Below are 12,511 nucleotides of genomic sequence, written 5' to 3' on the forward strand. Positions count from 1 at the left end.
AGCGTATGCCAAACCAATAAATGCGGTGCACAGACTCACAGCAATAAGAGTAACAAGTGCTTTCCGAACTATTTCCAGCGAAGCATCTGAAGTACTAGCTGGTATGCCGCCCATAGACATCCAGGGTGACGAGCTCGCGAGATTATATGGTGAGCTATCAGCGCCAATTACAGAAATCCAAAAGAGAGAAGGGAGAAAGAAGAGCATAACTATGTGGCAGCAACGGTGACAAACCTCAACTAAAGGACGGTGGACCCACAGACCTATACCTGACATCCATACTTGGATAAGTAGAAAACATGGGGACCTGGATTTCCACCTGACCCATATATTAAGTGGGTGCTTCAGAGGCTATCTATATAAATTTCAAAACGACGTCAGACCGTATTGTTTGATGTGTACGGAGTCAATAGAAGGGAAAAGTTAGAAACAGCACTAGGTGGTAGTTTAAAGGTGGAAAGTTTGACTGCACTTATGTGTCAGTCCTCTGAGAAGTGGAAAGCAGTTCGCGAAGCGGCAACTTCCATCATGACAATATTAAGACAGATACAGCAGAATAGGGGTCAGTCCGTCTGTGCTATAGAGGAGACGTAAAATGTCTTGTCACTCCCATGAAGTAATACCTTATCTGATGGTTCCGTCGGAGAGTCTTGATTTGGGAGTAGGTTAGGTTTAGCGGATTAAAGTCCCGCACTCCGGCTTTCGATGCTTCCTCCTACTATAAAAAACAAAAGAAATTTATAAACTAAGTACATACTGTTAGTGTCATTGAAAATCGTACATCAAGTAAAATTTTAAGTTTTCTTAACTATCTCTATTTTTTTCGCAAAATCAAAAATTGCATCCTTGTTATCATTTGTAATAAAGTTAAGAGCAAAATGCAATGGGAATTATTTCTTAAGCTTTTCCCGTTTTTATGTCAAAGGAGCATCGTACAGCTGACTAATGATTTGAAAAATTCGGTTATTCTTCGAATTCAAATAGAGAAATTGGAACGTACTGATTTTAATCGGTTTATATTTTCTATTAAAGTGTTCATTGCTGTAATTTGTTCATAAAATATACACAATTTTTGTAAAATGAAGCAAACCACTGTTGATATGCGCGAACTGGCAATTAATCATTACAAAAACGGTAAATCGTATGGAGAAATAGCCAAAATAATAAATCGGAGTCGAAGTACTATTCAGTATATTATTGAAAGATATAAAAATGAAAATCGGGTGACAAATAAGATAAAAAAATCAAAAAAGAAGAATCTGACTGCGACTGACAAACGATGGATCATAAGGAAGGTTAAGGAGAACCCAACCATATCCGCTCCTAAAATTGGCACAGATCTTAAATTTTACTTTAAAAGGAAGTAAGTGATTCAACTATACGTAAAGTGCTTAGAAAAAATTACTTCCACGGCAGAGTGGCACGCAACAAGCCTTTAATTAAAAAGCATAATCGAAAGATTCGTCTTGAATTTGCAAGGACCTATCTTAAGCAGCCTGCTGACTTCTGGAATGATGTTATATTCACGGATGAGTCTAAGTTTAACATTTTTATGTCCGATGGAAAAGTAAATGTGTGGAGAAAACCCAGCACTGCAATGGATCCTAAAAATTTGCGACCGACAGTCAAGCATGGCGGAGGTTCAGTCATGGTGTGGGGATGCATGTCCTCCTTTGGTGTGGGAAATTTGGTGTTCATCGATGGTTGTATGGATCAGTGGAAATATCTGAATATACTTAAGGAAAACCTTAAGCAGAGCGCTGAAAAAATGGGTATTGCAAGTACATTTAAGCTGTACGCTGACAACGACCCAAAGCATACAGCACATTCGGCACGAATGTGGGCACTTTATAATTGTCCAAAAGTGCTGAAAACTCCAGCTCAGTCTCCAGATTTCAACGTCATTGAACACGTATGGAATCATTCGGATCAAAAAATTAGGGCTCCGCCAATTTCGAACATTTGTGCCTTAAAAAGCGCGCTCCGAAGTGAATGGAGTAAAATATCCCCAGATTATTGTAAGAAGTTGGTTGATTCAATGCCCAAACGTCTAAAAGCTGCTGAAACTAATATCCGTAAAGGTTTTCCAACTAAATATTAAATATTAGTTTACAGCAATGAAATTAATTTTTTGTATCATTTTTCTACATTTAAAATGAAAAAAGATGCACTGTACGATTTTTACTGACTGAATATTACTTAGCCAAGAGTATTAAAATGAGCTGTTATTAGTTATTTCTATTAAATATGTTTAAGTTTTGTGAATAAATGAATTTAAGTTTTAATATAAAACGGCTAATAGTATATTTAATTGGAATTATCTGAAGTAGTTAGGAACTGAACACTAAAATACTTAAAAAGGGTGGCTGTACGATTTTCAATGACACTCACTGTACATGCTTTGATACCAAATATATACCGATCATATATAAATTATATGCCGAGTCGGCTGCGCATAGAAAATAAACGAATCTGTAGGCGTACATTTCTTTACATTGAAATTAGGATCATATTTCACATTTAACACCGAAAATGCTCATTTCTGCATGCATTATTCCCTAAATATTTAATTAATGTAGGAGGATGGAGTCATGTGTAGAAGTTCACGCAAGTGAGGAAAGTTCTCTGATAGCCATTCACTTGGGAGTGGCCAGAAACGATTCTTTTACACATGGCTCAAGCAGCTGGGTAGCCTAAGAACCTCCGTCCGAAGGCGAGCTAAAGTGAGGAGGCGAAACATCCCCTACATAGAGTTGTACGCTGGGTTTGGGGCCCGCCACGTAAAAAACACCCCCAGTGAATAGATATAACAAGCCTCGGATGAGAGACCCCCCTTTTGATGACGACCATGGCAAACGAAATAAGGACTACGATTTGAGGGCATGCACCTGGAATGTCTAGACTCTTAATTGGGAAGGTGCCGCTGCCCAGCTGGTTGATTTCCTCGAGAAAATAAAGGCTGACATCACCGCCGTCCAAGAAATGCGATGGACGGGACAAGGACAGAGACTAGTAGGTCCTTGTGACATTTACTACAGTGGCCACATTAAGGAGCGCAAGTTTGGTGTTGGATTCGTGGTGGGAGAGAGACTCCGTCGCCGAGTACTATCATTCACTCCGGTGAATGAACGTCTACATATCGCTGAACTGCACCCACGCCCCGACGGAAGAGAAGGACGATGTGACCAAAGATGCCTTCTATGAGTGCTTGGAGCGCGCTTATGAAGGCTGCCCCTGCCACGATGTCAAAATCGTGCTTGGCGACTTTAACGCCAGGGTGGGCAAAGAAGGTATCTTTGCCACTACGGTCGGTAAATTCAGCCTCCACGACGAAACATCCCTAAAGGGGTTGAGGCTGATCGACTTCGCCGGGGCCCGAAATATGGTTGTCTGTAGTACTAGATTCCAGCATAAAAAAATTCATCAAGCTACCTGGCTGTCTCCGGATCGAAAAACCACCAACCAGATCGATCATGTTGTGATAGACTGAAGACACGTCTCCAGTGTTTTAGATGTGCGTGCGCTCCGAGGTCCTAACATCGACTCGGATCACTATCTTGTTGCAGCCAAGATTTGCACCCGCCTTTGTGCAGCAAAAAACACACGCCAACAAACACAAGGAAGGTTCCTTGGTCCTTTGCGCATTGGCCACGGCAAATATCGCATTCGATGGAACGATGAGCTGTACGAGATATACGACGACATTGACATAGTTCAGCGAATTAAAAGACAGCGGCTCCGCTGGTTAGGTCATGTTGCCCGGATGGATGAGTGTTTTCATGTTCTGAAAGTATTCGACGCAGTACCCGCCGGGGAAAGCAGAGGAAGAGCTCCACTCCGTTAAAAGGACCAAGAGGAGAAGTACCTGGCTTCGCTTGGAATATCCAATTGGCGCCACGTAGCGAAAAGAAGAAACGACTGGCGCGCTGTTGTTAACTAGGCTATAATCGCGTAAACGGTGTCTACGCGAACTAAGAAGAAGAAGAGGTTTAATAAAAACTGGTGCGTGGAGTCCCTACGCGCGGAAGAAGTAAAACTTCTTAGTGATATTCCAAGAAATGCATATCATTTCGTATGAAAGAAAACTAACGAGAGGGAAAGGATAAAAATATGGTGGAGTGATCAACACTTTCTTAAATTCACATTTTATAAATTTATTATGCACATTTTATAAAGCAAAGTCCAAATCAATTATTATTTCTGGGTTCTGACGGACTGATATCTATAATATTTACAATTGGATTATGATTATTTGTATAAAACCTTGGAATTTATTCATTAGAATCACCACTCAGAAGTCGTTTTATCCCTTGTAACCGAGCGATCATCGTAGAAACATCATTTCTAATATGCCACAAGACAAAATTAGAAATGAAGTTCATAAACCTCACGCTGTCAGATAAAACGATATACCTTCCTCATCGCGGGTGTTAATACTTTCGATTTGCAATGAGAGTAAATGAAAACTGACTACAGAGATGATCCTGTGAAGTATACTCTTAACTTTTCAAAAGCTATCGCAGAGTATTTCAACAAAAAGTAACACAAAATAGTTGAAAGTTCGCAGAAATTAAACAGAAACGAAATAATGCGCAAGCATACAAACATATATATGCGTACACATGTGAATATGTCACCAACCAAAAATTGAAACACTGTTCTACATAACGGGGCATCTCGGCAGGATAAAATCTATGTCTTGCTAACTGTCAAATCTATTGCTATTGCCATTGCCAAATCTGTATGTGGGCATTTGTTATTATAATATAATATTTTGCGCAAAGGCGTAGGGTAGGTAGGTTCGAGCTGATGTAGCGCATGCTTTGAGCTCTTGAAAAATTTATCACATTGCGAAATGCCGTCGGGTAGGTAGCTGATGTAGTGCTCTTGAACTGTTTAAATCTTTTATGAGGAAAATAAAAAAAAGGATTACGATCCTTTTTTTTACAAATGTATTTCTGGGAAAAATAAGAAAAGGCAAAAGATCATTTTTTTACAAATGTATTTCTGGGAAAAATAAGAATTCATATTTTTGGACTACTCTGTAACAATTGTGGCATACATTTTATGTACCAATTAAAATAATAAATTTAAAATGAGCAATGATATTTTGATTTTTGCTAGTATAAGTTTATTAAATTTAAGATTTCGCTTATTCCCAACCCAATTTGCATAATTTTTCTGTAAATTAACAATATTAAACTAAATATTAAATGTTTGAAAAAATGTTATTTTGAAAATGTACTTTATTTTTATAATATAATACATTCGTCTTAATTCTCGCTCTTCTAATTTTCATATTACCGAAATGAAAATGCCGTCGGCTTATGTGCAAATGAGATATGTTGCCTCTTCGAAATTTTCATAGAAATGAAAACTGCGCTGTCAAACTGCTGAAGTGACAGCTTATAGCCTACGATATATGGCATACGAATTAGTTTGCGATATATTGTAAGCTATAAGCAATGTGGAGTCTCCACAGGCAATAGGCACGGCAATACAGTTAGTAAGACATAGATTTTATCCTGTCGAGATGCCCCGTAACATTGCAATATTTCACCACCTACCACTTTCTATGTTTTACTAGTAATTTCACTACTTACGTAGTTCAATTTTTATATGTCAATATTCACATAATTTTCGGGTTTATTTTTATTTACACTTTTGGCTTTATTCTATTTTTTTTGTAGCTGAATTGCTTTGCGCAATTGTTTTTTGGCCGGCTCGAAGTCATCGCTATATGGCATTGATTCTGGAAAGATAGATATTAAAATAATTACTTAGTAATGATGTATTTTGACACATAAATAAATATATAATTGAGTGCTATCACAAACATCACCAATATTTAACATAGCGGAATTTAGCATTTTTAATGTGAAATGAGAAAAGTAATGCTAATTTCAATGTTTAGAAATGTTCAATGTTCACAGATTCCCATATTTACAATGCGCAAACCACTTTTTACTGTATGTTTAAGAATGTTGTATGTATGTATATATTTTATAGATATTCTCAATATATTTTATATCAAAGCATATAAGTACATACATATATGTATATATACTAGAGTGATTCAAAAAAAAAAAATTTTTTTTTTCGTTTGGTACTCGGAAAAATAGGTTCCTACACATCTCTAAGAAAGCCTCTCCAAACATGAGTTTTTAATTGTAACGGGAAGCTCCTCCTACATACAGTTTTCTATTTTTTCTTATTATCAGATAGAAAAATTTATATATCGCTTCCAACTACTTAAAAAAATATATTGTTCCTTAAATTTTGTAGGAAATTGAATGCTCTATAAAAAAGGTCTATTATGATTTTTTCGTAAACCCAAACGTTTAAAAGATATTAACAGTTTAAGTTTGATTGTTTTTGGGAAAATTTTTTATTTCTTATGAATTTTATACCTCAATGAAAAAAAATTATTTTGAATGATGAAACTCACAGTTTTGTAGGAATTTTTCTGCTCTATAAAAATGGTCTTATGGTCTTAAATGATTTTTCGATTAAGTCAAGCGTTTACGAGATATTCATCGTCAAACATCAATGCATATTAGGGTGGATAAAAAAAAAATTTTTTTTTTTTCGTTTGGTACTCTGAAAAATAGGTTCCTAGACATCTCTAAGAAAGCCTCTCCAAAAATCTATTCCAAATAATTTGTTTTCATTAAGTTATAAAATTCATAAGAAATAAAAAAATTTCCCACAAATAATCAAACTTAAACTGTTAATATCTTTTAAACGTTTGGGTTTACGAAAAAATCATAATAGACCTTTTTTATAGAGCATTCATTTTCCTACAAAATTTAAGGAACAATATATTTTTTAAGTAGTTGGAAGCGAGATATAAATTTTTCTATCTGATAATAAGAAAAAATAGAAAACTGTATGTAGGTGGAGCTTCCCGTTACAATTAAAAACTCATGTTTGGAGAGGCTTTCTTAGAGATGTGTAGGAACCTATTTTTCCGAGTACCAAACGAAAAAAAAAAATTTTTTTTTTGAATCACTCTAATATATACATATGTGCAATTTAACATATATTTTGATGAATTCTATAAAATCTATATAATGATGTCATGTATTATTGCCTAAATATTTAATTTACATACATAGGTTTGATATGATTTTTTGTTTGGGCATTAATTAGGATTCACATACATAAGTCTTCTTCTTCTTAATTGTCGTAGAAACCGCTTACGCGATTATAGCCGAGTTAACAACAGCGCGCCAGTCGTTTCTTGTTTTCGCTACGTGGCGCCAATTGGATATTCCAAGCGAAGCCAGGTCCTTCTCCACTTGGTCCTTCCAACGGAGTGGAGGTCTTCCTCTTCCTCTGCTTTCCCCGGTGGGTACTGCGTCGAATACTTTCAGAGCTGGAGTGTTTTCATTCATCCGGACAACATGCCCTAGCCAGCGTAGCCGCTGTCTTTTAATTCGCTGAACTATGTCAATGTCGTCGTATATCTCGTACAGCTCTTCGTTTCATCGAATGCGATACTCTCCGTGGCTAAAGCGCAAAGGACCATAAATCTTTCGCAGAATTTTTCTCTCGAAAACTCGCAACGTCGACTCATCGGTTGCTGTCATCGCCCAAGCCTTTGCACTATATAGCAGGACGGGAATTATGAGCGACTTATAGAGTTTAGCTTTTGTTCTTCGAGAGAGGACTTTAGTTTTCAATTGCCTACTCAGTCCGAAGTAGCACCTGTTGGCAAGAGCAATCCTTCGTTTTTCCAGGCTGACATTGTTTGTGGTGTTAATGCTGGTTCCTAAATAGACGAAATTATATGAAACTTTAAAGTTATGATTGTCAACAGTGGCGTGAGTGCCAAGTCGCGAGTGCGACGACTGTTTGTTTGTTGACAGGAGATATTTCGTTTTGCCCTCGTTCACTGCCAGACCCATTTTCTGTGCTTCCTTGTCCAGCCTGGAGAAAGCAGAACTAACGGCGCGGGTGTTGAGGCCGATGATATCATTATCATCGGCATACGCCAGCAGCTGTACACTCTTATAAAAGATGGTACCTTCTCTATTAAGTTCTGCAGCTCGAACTATTTTCTCCAGAAGCAGGTTGAAAAAGTCGCACGATAGGGAGTCGCCTTGTCTGAAACCTCGTTTGAGGTTGTCATTGTGGGCTCACCTTTCTTATGGATTGGGCATAGCACACTTAAAATCCAATAGTTGGGCATGCTTTCGTCCGACCATATTTTACAAAGAAGCTGATGCATGCTCCTTATCAGTTCTTCGCCGCCGTGTTCGAATAGCTCGAAGGCAATCCATCGACACCCGCTGCTTTGTTGTTCTTCAGGCGGGTAATTGCTATTCGAACTTCTTCATGGTCGGGCAATGGAACGTTTGCTCCATCGCCATCGATTAGGGAATCGGGTTCGCCTTCTCCTGGCGTTGTACGTTCACTGCCATTCAAGAGGCTGGAGAAGTGTTCCCTCCATAATTTGAATATGCTCTGGGCATCGGCGACTAGATCACATTTGGAGGTTCTTCAAGAGTATGCTCTTGAAACCGGTCTTGAAACCTTCTGTAAGCCGCCGCATTTTTTCGTAGAATTTTCGAGCATTACCCCTGTCGGCCAGCTTATCAAGCTTTTCGTTCTCACGCATTTCAGCCTCTTTCTTTTTTTGTCTACAAATGCGTATCGCTTCCCTTTTCAACTCTCGGTATCTATCCCATCCCGCACGTGTTGTGGTCGATCGTAACGTTGCGAGGTAGGCAGTCTGTTTTCTCTCCGCTGCGACACGGCACTCCTCGTCGTACCAGCTGTTCTTTTGCACTTTCCGAAAAGCAATGGTTTCGATTGCAGCTGTACGTAAGGAATTTGAAATGTCGTCCCACAGTTCCCTTATACCGGGTTGTTGACGAGTGCTCTCAGAGAGCAGGAGTGCAAGCCGAGTAGAAAATCGGTCGGCTGTCTGTTGTGATTGCAGCTTCTCGACGTCGAACCTTCCTTGTGCTTGGTGGCGTGCGTTTTTTGCTGCACAGAGGCGAATCTTAGCTACAACAAGATAGTGGTCAGAGTCGATGTTAGGACCTCGGAGCGCACGCACATCTAAAACACTGGAGACGTGTCTTCCGTCTATCACAACATGATCGATCTGGTTGGCAGTTTTTTGATCCGGAGACAGCCAGGTAGCTGGATGAATTTTTTTATGCTGGAATCTAGTACTACAGATAACCATATTTCGGGCCCCGGCGAAGTCGATCAGCCTCAACCCATTTGGGGATGTTTCGTCGTAGAGGCTGAATGTACCGACCGTAGTGCCAAAGATACCTTCTTTACCCACCCTGGCGTTAAAGTCGCCAAGCACGATTTTGACATCGTGGCAGGGGCAGCTCTCATAAGTGCGCTCCAAGCACTCATAAAAGACATCTTTGGTCACATCGTCCTTCTCTTCCGTCGGACATACATAAGTATGCATGTAATTATGTGTACATGTAAAAAGATTTCAAAAAAAACCATACGCATAATGTTCACATGTTCACATATGTAAGTTATGGGTTTACTTGTCAAAAGTAAAAATTATTTTATTTTTCTGGTCTTACGACCTTTATTGTTCAACCGCTCGCTTAACTCTAAACTTAACAAATTTTATAATTCTTATGGTAACTTAATGCGCCTGCAGTTCTGCTGACATCGGTTCCCACATTCCGCTGTATTTCCAGAGAATCACGCCACACTGCGCTAGACGCATCATCAGCACTTTTACGAGTAGAACGGATGCGCGTGTCTTTTGGTTGCTTTAAATGTTATTGTTGCTAACTCCTCCCTTCTTAAATCAATTGTCCTCGATTGATCAAAAATATGGTAAGTTGTCAAAATTGAAGTATGTTATGGGGTATGCTGTTTTTGGTACTATTTCTGGTACTGCTGGGTCTTTACCCTTGGACGATGTTTCTGATGTAAGCTTGTTTGCAGGATTATCTTCTTTCTCCTATGGCAGAAGAATATTATTGAAAAAGCTGCTAGTGTGAGAATGGCCATGATTGCCACAGAAGTTTGAGTGGTATTTGTGTTATTCTGAAGGCAATCCAAACGTTTTATGTTGTCTATGAATAACTCGTGGATTGATTCCAATGACAGTCAGCGTCTAGCATTCGAAGTGTTTGGTCGTATTTAGCGCGCTATCGTTGTGTTATTCAGTGCGGGTTATTCCGTTATCTTTTTCTCTTCTTTAATTAGCAAAAAGCACTTCTTTAATTAGCAAAAAGCACTGCTTTATTCCTTTCTATTGAATACAGTTACTTTTATTTTGATTTGGTAAAGTTTTTCTAAACAGTGAGCATGCCCCCTGGGGCGACGGATAACAGGGAGAATCGCTTTGCTTTACTTACAAGTGATACCCCACGCAAAAAAAAAAAATGACAAATGGTTCATCTCTAAATCTTTTTCCTGAATTACCAAGTGTTGCGGTCTCAGATCTTAAGTTTCTGACTCTATCCTGCAGGGAAGAAAATAAAAAGATCTCAGATTATTCGACTTTTGCCGTCTATAGAGCAATTCAGCTTATAAGCAAAGAGGTAGTGTCGATCTCTGAACTCAGAGATGGTAACCTCCTGCTACTGGTAAAAGACAAAAAAATAGCACAAAAATTCTTGACCACCATAGATTTGCATGGAGTGTGCCGTGTCACATGTGCACTTCATTCCTCACTTATCACCACCAAAGGAACAATCTATGCTCCTTATCTTAATAATGTGTCTGATGAAGAAATAGTTAGGGAACTCAGCAGTCAATGTGTTACTTCTATTTACAAATTTAATAAAATGGTCAATGGTAAGCAATCCCCCAATGGGGTTATTCTATTGTCTTTCGATGCCTACAAATTACCTACTAAAATTGATGTGTCATGGCATTCCGTAAAAGTGGGGGAGTACATCCCAAACCTCATGCGATGCAAAGTGTGTCAACTACTGGGTCACACCGGGAAATGGTGTAAGAATCAGCCAATATGTGTTAGGTGTTCACTGCCTCCACACCAACAGGAATGCACTCGCATTATGTGTGCCAACTGTTCGGAACAAAATCCTTCATCCTCCATTGAGTGCAAAAAATTTAAACAAGCTAAAGATATTTTAGCTATAAAAACAAAAAACAAATGCTCCATGATGGAGGCTAGAAATATCTATCGCACGCAAATAACAATACCCCCAGTTAGTTCTCCCATATCCTACTCCGCTGCCCTTTCATCAACAGAATCTTCCCACGTTAGTACTACACAAAGTACCTCAACTCCAATAACAATATTAAATAAAGAAAACGACAATCAAAATTTATTTAATAATAAACAAATGACCTCTCAAGGTCTTACTCTTCATTCAGCAGAAACTTCAAGAGCTCACATTACACAGAGTACCTCTGCTTCAAAAACAATAGTAAACACAGATAACAACAACACCAAATCATTAAATACTACACGAAATAACTTTACAAACCTAAAAGTCTCCAACGATCAAACATCACTTTTTCCAAGCAACAGCTTAGCTAATCAACAATAAAATGAAGAGAGTATTTCTCTTGAAAAATCAAAAAGCATCAATGGCACATCTCTAGCCGTTATGGATGATTATAATTTATGTGGCTCTCTTCATAATTCCAAAGCAATCACTGACTACAGTTTCACAAATATTAATAACTCTCCACTGCCATCTCTTAACAAAGTTCTTTCCCTCACTCAATTATCTAACATGTCAAACTCTTCTGATGAATGATTCGAATCTCAGTACACTTAGTAAAAATTTCAATTACATAGTCTCTCTTTCTTTATCATAAACTAGCTGGCCCCGCAGCCGTTATTCTGCGTGAAATTATATATTTTGAAATTAAACTAAAGTTGAATTTATCATTTAATTTTTTTTTTTTTTCATTGTAACGCAGCTTGATAAAAACATTTTTTGGCTTCGGTTCCTGTGTACAGAAAAGATGGTTTTCCAACTCGTGAGCGCTCCTCGTATATCTGGCCGTGTGTAAAACATAGCGTTTCCAAATTTATGCCACACACTATGCGACTATCCTTGTGTCCTGTTGATTGTCATCTCAAATTCAATTTTCACTGGAAACGGAATCAAACATTCTTCATCCTTGTATTCGATAGCTGCGCGACAATCAGTAGGGTTTATTACACAGTTTCGGCACGAATTTGCGAAATATAATAACGACAGATCCTACTTTGAGACGGAAATGATCCGGTGGCATACCAAGCCTTTCCAATAAATTTAGAAACTCCACTGGACAATTCTTCATTGTCAAGACGATCGATCGATTTGTATGAGCGGAAGTCTCCCAGAATTTGATTTTGAATCTTTCAGTTTAAGTCAACAACATCAGTATTTTTGTCAGCTAACATTGTGCGTGATGGATGGGGTCATGTGTAGGGAGGATGGGGTCATGTGTAGAAGTTCACGCAAGTGAGGAAAGTTCTCTGATCGCCATTCACTTGGGAGTGGCCAGAAACGATTCTTTTACATATGACTCAAGCAGCTCACGACTTCCG

General features: G+C 38.5%; 1 non-coding gene across 1 annotated transcript; it reads right to left on the reverse strand.

Moving 5' to 3' along the window:
- Positions 1-4,286: 4,286 nt before the first annotated feature.
- On the reverse strand, positions 4,287-4,501 carry LOC120782115. The gene has a single exon (XR_005706227.1). It is a non-coding gene; the product is annotated as a small nucleolar RNA U3 (small nucleolar RNA).
- Between the last annotated feature and the right edge of the window lie 8,010 nt (positions 4,502-12,511).

This window comes from Bactrocera tryoni, unplaced genomic scaffold, assembly GCF_016617805.1.
Source record: "Bactrocera tryoni isolate S06 unplaced genomic scaffold, CSIRO_BtryS06_freeze2 scaffold_944, whole genome shotgun sequence".
NCBI lineage: Eukaryota > Metazoa > Arthropoda > Insecta > Diptera > Tephritidae > Bactrocera > Bactrocera tryoni.